Here is a 9,099-nt window from a genome sequence, read left to right on the forward strand (position 1 = left end):
TTTATCAGGTTGCTGTGTGAAAGCCTTTTTGAGAGTTTATATCCTGCTGGTATCATTACAAATCCTCAGTCTATAGCTTGGCTCACTGAAGACCTCGAGCAGGTCTTTGTTAATGTACTTCCCAGACACCCAGGTTACGCTGTAGAGCAACTGTATTTTCTTAGCAGTCAGCTATTACGTATAACATCATTATGCATATCCTTTGCAATTAGGCTGAATCTTTAGTAATCACCTGTGGCTTGGTCCCCTTTTTGTCAGTTCCTCAAAGTCAGGTGGATTTTTGTCATCTACTATCTCTGCAATTGCCAACCCATAGCTTGATTGGTTATTTAATCCCTGAAAAAGAGTTTTTGAATGCTGTCCCATGCTAAACCTTGACAACTGCAGCTGTCATGGCTACTCAGCACCTATGTGAGGGCTCTGTGGGACAGCTATTGTGTTGATTCCCTGGCATTTACCCTAAACATTAGTATCACTGCCTCAAAGTCTTCTCCTACAGTCTCTAAGAGACCGGACACAGAGGCAATCTTGCAATCCAATGGAGGAAGCACTGCAGTGTCAATCTGAAGCTGAACACCGTGCCTACCCATGAGGCTCCTGTGGGCATGGCACTGTGCTAAATGACATTTTCCTGGTAGCAACACAATGCAAAGCCCATGAACCTCCCTGAGAGCCCATATGCCATCTCATCTGGTCTGACCAGGCCTACCTGCCATATTTAGCATGCAGACTACTGGAACCAGGGAGAGGTCACAGTACATCTCTGCAAACTTGCCATTCACACTACAGGTATGTCCCAGTATGTGTCAGTCAAGTTAGAGGCCTATTATGTGAGGCTTGCCCCAGAAAGATACAGCCCTTCTTATTTCCTTTAATAAGGTCAGTTGCAAGATCATCACAACCCTTCCACGTATTCTTTCCCCAGCATCCGTTCCTATCACTTCAGAAACCAAGCCCCGTAACTCACCCCACAAACCCTACCCAGGGATACACCACAGTACCAATAACCTTTGGTTCAAGATTAATATTTTGATGCTAGAAGTAACAGCAGAATTGTGCTCCACTTCATTGCTTCTAGAGCAGGTTTTGACACTAGCTTAATAGTGGTTGACTCACAAATCAAAGACTGTCTTTGAGAAAACTTTCTGCAGGGTTGATAGACAGCTAGCATACTCTAAGGCATTTTCTTCTGCATTACTTGGCAGGAAGCCTGAGACAGTTTGAACAACACTGGGCACAACGTGCCCAACTCAGTCAAAACTCATTAAGGGTCTTGTCTTCTCTTGTGCGCTTTGTGAAGCACATTACTGCACCCCTGATGGGCAGCAGTTATGCTAAGATTAAAGATCACCAAATACCTTTAATGTACCAGTCAAACTGCATTTCTCAGCTGTGTATACATAGGTAAATGTTCTGCTGCTTTACCAGATGAAGGATGAAGATGTAATGGCTGTTCTCCAGCTACTGAGCATGGTTAAGGAACTGCTCTGAAAGAGGTTTCGTGGGATGATAATTTCAGCAAAATGTGATACAGTTGCCAAAAGATGCTCACGTTCATGACTGCATTAACTCTGGTTGCTATTGAAAGAGTCCTCCCTGGTGAACAATGTAAGGCATATGCATCTTTGATCACTTTGAAATATATTTTTAGAGAGTTGCCATGGATTTTGCCCTGGGAGTCCCACTGATTTGTGAGGCAATCACTTTAGTTAAAGCTCCATTCTCAGTTAGCTTGAGAGCACTGCTGACTCCCAGCATTACAGATTGAAGGGAGAATGCACTGTTGTATTTCTGCTAAACTGGGTCTTACAAATACCCTCTTTCCTCCTTCATGTACTTTCCTTTCTCTCTTTTTCAGCTTGTGGGAGGGTTCAGTTACTGTAATATTTGCTAACTTGTTTCATTGTTTTAATATTGCCAAACAATGATCACCACCACCCTACTTTCAGATGTTTACAGAGGTCGACTTACCTATGTCACCCAGTTCACGACAGGGGAGTCTTAAGCACAAACTGCCTTCTTGATGAGGATGGTTGCCAGATCTTGGCATGATAATTTGATTGCTTTTTTTCTAAATGCAAGAAATAAAGGAGAAACACTTCTAAAACTGGCAGTTTGTGATACCTTCCTTGGACTTACATGTTTCTGCAACTTATAGCATCTGAACCAGAAGCGTTTGTATCCACAGATCAACTGAGCAACCATAACAATGATGATAAGAATATCAGAACCTAGTTAAAGGTGGTGAACACTCAGCTCAGCAGATGTAGGTAGGGATAATAGGTCACAATATGGAGTTAAGAATGAAATAAATTTCAAAAACAGAAGTGGATGGATTGGCCTTACGTAAACTCTGTGCCTGCTAATGCACAGGACGAAACAGCAGATGAACTGGGGGAGTGAAGAGGAGGGAGTACATTCTGCCAGTGGGATTTGCTTTACCATTCTTACCTTTCCTATTTTCACTATTGCAAATTCCCTCTCCCTCTGCCTTCCCATCTACAGCTCATCTGGGGTGAGAAGCAACTACAGGAACCATCACATTCCTAACAAAAAATATGATTTTGGAGTTATCAAACTAAAACAAGCCTGGTCCTTCACTTAATGAATCTATATTAATTAATATTGCTTAAGGCCATCCCTTAAGCATCATTCACACACAATGATGTTATTAGTGGTAAATAAGGAGAGTAATTCAATGAGTGCTTAAATGCTATGAAAATGACGATGAGATGAAAGCAGCCTCTGCTTGAGGTATCAGAGGAAATATTTTTCCCTTGACTGGCTAAATCATGGAACAGAGATATGAAAAACAGCTACAAGGCACCTAAAGCAAAACTTGCCAAGAGGTGGACAAGATTCAAGAACAGACAAGTCAAGGGGATGTGCAATATGAAAAGGATTTCAGTAAAATATGGGTAGTTCAAGAAGAGCCAGAAAGCATAACAGAGATTTTTAAGAACAGATTTGACAAGGATCTTCAGTGCACACCGCCTTTGTCAGTAGCTGATAAGAGTCCTGTCAAAGCCAAGCAGTGACAGGCTTTCTTCACCATTCAACCCAGAGGCACCTCAATCCCAGCATCAGCAGGCTGAGACAAAGTGCCTGTAAAGCTTATCAGGATAATCAACCAGTTCCAAAATGAGTCAGGTTTGAAGGAAAAAACAGCTGGGGAAGATGGTCTTACTAAAATTGTTCTAAAGCAACCAGACTAGAAAAGGAAGAGAGGAAATGAAAACATAGTTTTAATGATAAAAGCATTTTGTGGGGTTTTAGACTTAAGAGACTTTCCCTGTATTAGAGCAATTAATTAACAACAGAAGGTAAAAAGAATTAGTTGGGATTAGTAGTTGAGCTGCACTCACCAGCCAATTTGGAGTTGTGCACGAAAGCAACAACCAAGATGCAGTTTAAAAATTGTACACAAGATGGCATGAGGATGCTCCACCAGAATTAGCTTAGTATTTGGTGCACCAACCTCAGTGCCCTTATATGACTCTTCTGTTGGAAACACACGAGGACAGGAGCTTAAAGAATAAGCTGTTTACTCAGAGCTGTACCACGGTTAACAAACATACATACGGTAACATCCTGAATCTACCTTGACCTTTAACCAAGATGCTCTGTTGTGTTTGAGAAATCCAAGCTCATCTTTTGCAAGCACAGCTAACCCCAACTTGTGTTTAGTCTATAGGTTTTAAGAATGCCCTGCTGAAAGCAGAACCAGGGGATATGTTAAGCAAAGTCTTGGATGTGAAAAGCCTTAGTTTGTATATTGCACAATTATTAATGGTCCCATGAAATCATTTTGAGAATCAAGTAGAGCAAAGAGGACACGAAAATAATTGACTCCTACACTAGGATTAAACTTGGAAAATAAAACAATGAGCATCTGGAAACACGAGCAAATTTGCTGGAGCAAGAAAAAATATGTACAAAAAAAATCAGCTTTGACCACAGATAGAGCCTCCAGACAAAGCCTATTGTAGTCCTTCTGCTAAGTTCATGCAAGAACCACAGATTCACACAGAGCAGCTGAGGGAGGAAGGTACCTCTGGAGATCATCTAATTCATCCCCCACTCACAGCAGGGTCACCTACAGCAAGTTACTCAAGGGCACGTCCTGTCAGGTTTTGAAAATCTCCATAGCCTCTCTGGGAAGCCTCTTCCAGCATTCGGCCATCCCCACAGTAGAGTAGTGGTTTTCTCATGATAAATGAAGTATCCTTTATTTCAGTTTGTGCCCATTGACTCTCATCCTGTCATGGGGCACCACTGAGAAGAATCTGTCTCCCTCTTCTTCACTCCTCCTGCCCCCATCAGGTATTTATACACATTGATCAGACCCTCTTGAGCCTTAGGAAGTACCTCTGAGTCTTCTCAGCTGCAGGCTAAACAGTCACAATTCTCTCCTCATATGACAGGTGCTCCAGTGGACTTGCTCCAATACGCCTGTCGCTCTTGTGCTGGAGAGCTCAGAACTGGGCCCAGCACTCCAGATGTGTCTCACCACAACTGAGCAGAGGGAAAAAGGTCACCCCTTTTTACCTGCTGGCAATGCTGGTCCTAACGCAATCCAGGAGACTGACGGCCGCCTTTGCTGAAAGGATGCATTGCTGACTCATGCTCAGCCTGGTGTCCACCAAGGCCCAGTTTTTTTCAGCAGAGCTGATTTCTACCTGGTTGGCCTTCAGCCTGTACAGGTGCATGGGGTTGTTCTCCCCAGGTGCAGGACTTTGTTGAACCTCATGAGATTCCTGCTTGCCCATTTCTCTAGCCTGTCATGGACCCTCTGGATGGCAGCACAACCTCCTGGTCTATGAACAGCTCCTCACAGTTTTGTATCACCTAGAAACTTGCTGAGGGTGTACTCTGCCCCATGAATCTGGATCATTAATGAAGATGTTAAACAGTATTGGACCTGGGACTGACCCCTGGAGTACACCACTAAGGACTGGCCTCCAGCTGGACTTTGCGCCATCGACCACATGAAAGAAGAACGCACCAGTGAACAAGGGTAGGTATGTCAGTCAGTGTTGGAAAGCCAGCATTAGTGATACTTCACAAGCATTTCTGAAAGACACTTGGTTTTTCCAGTCATTGTTTCAGGGAGGAAGACTGAAAAAAGACCTGAATGTAATGCCCTCAAATATCACTTATGTTAGATCAGATGTGATAAAGGTAAACAACAACGTCCGGATTTGTTTAAAAAAAACAAAACCAAAAAGACACAAATGGATTGTGCCAAAAATACTGAGTAGAAGCATGTGGGGACTGTCTTTTATCTCAGAAAACGCTAACCTTTCAACAGAAACAAGTATGTCCTCTACAGTTTTAGGCAGTAATAAATTTGTTGGTTATTCACCAAATAGATAGTCGTTTTCTCCAAAAACGATTATTACTATAGTCAGATTAAATGACAAGACTTGGAGACCTCAGGAAACATATGGATTTTATAATAAGAGCAAAAACATCAAGTGACTTATTCACATTTAATTCCTGGTAAGGGTTATAAATTTAATAGAAAAAATAAGGTTATTAACTACAGCAACATAATTTTCCTTGTGCATCAGTGAACTGTGTAAAACATCTGAAGGGAAACTTGCTACAGAGGAGATTGCAGGCTAGATACATTGAGAAATTTTGTGCTGTCCTTGCCTACCTATCCTTTAATCAGCTCTGCTTCACATCATTGAAACATAAAATAGAAGTGTTGTTATTTAATCAGTTTGGAAATATTTGTAATCGGAGATGAAGGAAGAGAAAATTTGTAGGAAGATCAGTACACCAGAAAAGTCAGGAAAATAAGGATGAAAATGAAACCATAAGGCAAAAGCACCTTGACCTACATTATTTTCACTGCCCTTAATAACGTAAGTTATTATGAACACCCTGTACTTGCGTTGTGTTGTGAAATTTAGACGTCCATGACACTTGGACATCAGTGACAAGGCCAGTTTTTGGAGCACCCACCCGCTCACCCCTTTCCATCACCTCTGTTCTCATCCCCAGTTCAGACATACTCCTTGGGTACCTAAGATGTCCTGATACATGGGTATGTTTCTAAGGCCTTTCTAACCTGGAACTAAACAGGGTCATTTCATTTGATCCTGAGGTACTGCACATCACTCCTAGCTTTACTGAGGGGTCAGAATCAAGGCAGAGACAGGGAAAAGCAGTGACTTCTTGAGCTAAGACTACGTGTGTGAAGCTACACCTTAAGCATCAACAGGTTAATGTTGGTCACAAAAATCTGGTCAAAAAGGACTTCAGCTAACAGGTGTCAGCTCAGATCTAAGAGAGTGAGCTACAATAAGACTTAACCTAAAACCTGAACCTTGCAGATGTTGGCAGTAGGCATTGGACTCTCTACATGGAAGCAGGGCACACTGAAGCAGGAAACATTCCTGAAAACACACAGGGACTTAGGCATCCTGCTCTATTCCCTTTCAGGGAGTGCTACACAGTCCTTCTTGTGCTGCTGAGAAGAGTAGGAATTAGCCCTTATTTCTCTTGCCCTCAGGTAGCTTGACTGGAATACAACTCCGTGATGAGGGAAACCCCTGTTTGAGTCTCATCTCTGACTGGAGTGGGGATTGTAACCTCAATGATCTCCCTGAAGATGACATCACCACTGACCTTCACTTATTTTTAGACAAATTGTTGTCAGTCTCGCTTGTCTGTTTTGTACAGAATACTCAAATATTTCCTGAGCCAAGGACATGTTTAGGTTAACACAGTCACTGGGCCGCTTGGAATCCCAGTCTCTGCCCAGTGTTTGCCTCAGACAGGAAAGTCCTTCTGTAAGTCAAGCCTGAAATGACACAGGCTCTTGCCTAACTGTTTCTGTAGCTTGAAGCACAGGTATTGCTACCAACCACAAGCTCCTACTCCTTGAAGATTTCCCAGATTGGGAGTACCACTGAAGAATCTGTTAATCTTTACTTTGATTTCATACTTGGCTGAAGATTAGACATTACCCAATGATTAGATTGAGAAAAGTAGCAATCCAAAACTTGACAAATTTCTGTATCGTACCTTTACCAATCAAAACAGGATGACAAGCCAGAACTGGAACAAACTTTTCTTCAGAGTCACACATTGGATTTGAATGAAGCTGTACTTTAGTGTGATACTTTAAACTGCTTATGATACTTACCATTATCATTACTCATGCATAAAAGCCTGCATAAAAGTGATGTAAATAAGCAGAACCTACTCCTATTTCTGTTGAGGGATAAAAAATTATCAATTGGAGTTGATGGCAGTGCAAGAACACCTGAGTTGGATCAGAATTACCTACTCTCACATCTAGGCACGTATAGTTGCTCTTGAATTTGCTGTCTCTCCAGAGAACATCAGCAAGAAGGAATGAGCAGGGGTTTGACTTCAGCTCACACTGTCTAACTAATATATTTGAACCAGGCCAAAGTATAGTATAATTGGCTAAAGATATAGGTAAGCAGCACCACAGAAACAAGGGGGATGGAGGGGGGAAACATAGAAAAGGTTGTACCTTAGAGTCATCTCCCAGAAACCACTATTCTCCAAGGCTGCCCCTGAGGGAAGATGATGTAACTTGGAGTTCAGGACAAAGGTATTATTGTAGGCTGTTTTTCCTTCTGTAGCATAGGAGAGCCCTTCAAGTATCATGCCTCAGTTTTCTTCTAGTTATCCTGGTAATTCCAAAACTTTCAACTGAACTTGGTTCAATTAGTCCTCCAGCTCTAGCATGAAGTTCCCCTGTCTCCTCACACCCTTTCCAGTCACTGAAATACAAACTCAGTGTCTCCCATTCCTCCCTGACAAAGCACATTGTGTGTATTCCCTCATTTGCAATCTCTGTCCCAGCTCTTCCTTTCCAGCAGCTAGCAACACTTTGAAGTCTATATAGTCTAGTCTTCTGCTAATACTCAGAAGTTGGAAACAGCAGTTCCGAGGAAATTCCTACCTACTCCTCTTTATGGCTCTTCTGACATGGGGACTAGGTAAAATAGGATCACCCTGATTGTCTTCCTAGTGCTAAATGTCTGGCTTGTCTCCTGCTATCTCCACCAAAGCTGTTTGTTAAGTCCTCCTTTATTTTGCTCTCCTTCTCTGGAGAGTCTTTGAAGGTCTCTTGCTCTTACTCATTTTGCTTCTGACTCTCTCCCTTTCTCTTTGGAAAGAGATAGGAGATTTCTCCTTGCTGTAACTATGTTTCACCCATGACGGACTTCTCCTCGGGTCATGCCAGTGTCAGGTCTTCCACCTGCTGAGCATTAATGCCATACAACTCGATTCCCAATAACTGCTAGTCATCTTTTCAGTGCTTTCTTTATAAGAGGCCACAACATGGACTTTCTGCCATAGAACCTAGAGGCTTTAAAGAAAATCCCGTTAAGAGACACGATTGGCAACTTAGGCAGAGTCTACTCATTTAAATTAGTCACCTAGACTTAGTAAAAATTAATGGAGTGGAAAAAAATGGTTCAGCAGCAATTCATCTCATCCAGAAATAGATATCTAAATATGGTTAGGTGATGTGCACCCTAAAAGCTCTTATTTTCCACTCAAAAAAGGCACTGTACAGTGACTAGCTTAGATTAATTCCTCAATACTGCAGACATCTAAAGAGGTAAGAAATGAATGGCAGCCAAAGTAACCCTAAGAGAAGAGGAGCTCTAGCTCTGTCGTCAGCATTTTCTCTTTTGGATGACTGATGATCTTAGTTCATATTATTTCTTCATTCAGTTTTGCATATACTTGCAGAGATAGCAGAAACATTTAAAATATCTTAGTTATTCAAGGAGAATAGGGACACATTGTTATAATTGTTTTTGGCCGCCTTTTCAACTAGCTCTGTACACTACTGTGTATGCAACATTGGTTGAGTACTTGTAAACACATTCACCGCTTTATTTTATGTCTTTATAGCAATCTTTATTCACCAGCAGATGTTATGTCATGTGAGTATACTAGATACCCATCTGTCCCATGTACATTTCTAAAACAGAAAAGTCAAAGGGTGAGTGCTCCCACCAGTGTGGGTACACAAGGTCATTGCTAAGATGTACTATTGTTATTTTTTAAGCAAACACATTTAGATGTAAAAGCCAA

This window comes from Larus michahellis, chromosome 1 (genome assembly GCF_964199755.1).
Source record: "Larus michahellis chromosome 1, bLarMic1.1, whole genome shotgun sequence".
Taxonomy (NCBI): Eukaryota; Metazoa; Chordata; class Aves; order Charadriiformes; family Laridae; genus Larus; species Larus michahellis.